We start from the raw sequence: 2,339 nt of genomic DNA, 5'->3' as shown, positions 1-2,339 counted from the left end.
AGAGCACAATCAACATATACAAGAGGTCTTGCACATATTGCAAGGTAACGGGTTAAAAGTAAGAAAGGATAAATGCGAGTTTTTTGTAGATGAGGTAAAATATTTAGGGTTTATTATAAACAAAGACGGCGTTAGGGTGGACACCAATAAGGTAGCTCCGATTATTAAAATGTCGCCTCCCACCAATGTTTCCGAATTAAGGTCGTTCTTAGGTATGGTTAACTTTTACGGGAAATTTATTAAGCATTTAAGTGATATTCTGGCCCCTTTATACGAGTTGCTTCGGAAAGGTAAATATTGGATGTGGGGTGGCAGGCAGAACGACAGTTTTATCAAAGTTAAGAAGGCCTTGTGCAGTGTGGAGGCCCTCGTACATTATGATATGCGCTTGCCCTGCCTAGTGACATGTGATGCGAGTGGACACGGCATTGCAGCGGTTCTGGCTCAAAGCAACAGCGACGGTGTCGAGCGCGCCGTGGCGTATGCATCGCGCGCGCTGACGGCAGCGGAAATGCATTATAGTCAGGTGCATAAGGAGGCGCTGGCCATCGTCTTCGCCATTAAAAAGTTTCACCAGTATTTGTACGGCCGTAAGTTTGTTCTCCGCACCGATCACAAACCACTGGTTACGATTTTTGGACCAAACTGTGGTGTTCCAACAGCCGCCGCGAGTCGATTACAACGGTGGGCTATATTATTATCGGCATATGATTTTACTATTGAATACGTTCGTACTGATCAAAATACCGCGGATGCCTTATCTCGTATGTTACAGGGCCATCGCGACAACGGGGCACAGGAGCGCGACGAGGTCCCGGAACAGACGTATTTACATTTTGCCTCTGACGCGATGTTGTTAGACTATAAGCTACTACGTAACGAAACGACAAGGGACATATTACTAAGTCGGGTGTTGAACTATTTAAAAGATGGTTGGCCGTTAGACGTGGAGGTTAGAGAGTTAAAACCGTTTTTTAATCGCAAAAGTGAACTGTATGAAGAACTTGGGTGTATTATGTGGGGCCACCGAGTAGTTATACCAGAGGCATGTAAAGAAAAAGTGTTGCGAGAACTACATGAGCCCCATATGGGTATTGTCAAGACTAAGGCTTTAGCCAGAAGCTACGTGTGGTGGCCCGGCATCGATGAGGCGGTGGAACGCGTTTGCCGCGCGTGCGCCGTATGTGCCGCGGTGGCGGACGCGCCGCCTGCCCACGAACCACGCCTCTGGCCGTGGCCTGAACTGCCTTGGGTACGGTTGCATGCAGATTTCCTCGGTCCATTGGCTGGTACAAAATATTTAATAGTAGTAGATCCACATTCAAAATGGATAGAGGCAATTAAAATGTCAGGTACGTCAGCGTGTTACGTAATAGATGTGTTTAGAGAAATGTGGGCGCGTTTCGGTTTACCAAAACAGCTGGTGACAGATAACGGTCCCCCATTTACGAGTACTGAATTTCAAGGTTTTCTAACCAGTAATGGAGTGGAACATATTTTTACCGCACCCTACCACCCAGCGTCTAACGGAGCTTGTGAGTCAGCGGTAAAAATATGTAAAAGGGTAATAAAAAAAAGTATCGATCAAGGGACGAATATGAATACGGCCTTATGTAGGTTTCTGTTAAACTACCGAAACACACCCCATTACGCCACGGGTTACCCTCCAGCCAAGCTGTTGCTAGGTAGGTCACTTCGAGCCAGATTAGACTGCTTAAAACCGGAGTTGGCGTCACGAGCGCACGAGCATCAGGATCGCATTAGGAAGCAGGCGAGGGGTGTACAAAGAAGTTTTCAAGTAGGGGATTTAATTTGGTATAGGAAATTCGGTACTAATAAAACAAAATGGTGTCCGGGGCGCATTGTAGAATGTCTTGGCGGTACAAATTATTCGGTTAAGGATGAATCTGGAACGGAGACGGTACATAGGCACGTAGATCAAATTAGGTCAAGAGTGATAGATCAAGCTGGGCAAAATAATCCAATTAAAAATTCTAACGAGATACCACAACATCGAAGTTTAGCGTATCCTTTGTCCCCGTCCGGTCCCGCGGGGGGCACGGAGGTTGATGATGATGACGCTGCGGCTGGCAATACACAGGCAGCGCCGAATAACCCGCCCGCGGCAGGTCAAGCAACTCCGGAGTTACTGGTGGCTAACCGCCCACAAAAAACGCGATTCCCACCAGTACGATATGGATTTGAGATTGATTGATTACCTAGTTATATAAGGGCCTATGGCGTTATTCATAAGGGTCGGTCAATTTGCACGTACCGGGAATAGTCGTTTATCCCCTTTTCCAATTTTTTTTAAAATGTGAAATGTAAAAAGAAAAAAA

Source organism: Cydia strobilella, chromosome 12, assembly GCF_947568885.1.
Source record: "Cydia strobilella chromosome 12, ilCydStro3.1, whole genome shotgun sequence".
NCBI lineage: Eukaryota > Metazoa > Arthropoda > Insecta > Lepidoptera > Tortricidae > Cydia > Cydia strobilella.
Note: the sequence above shows the minus strand (reverse complement) of the source record.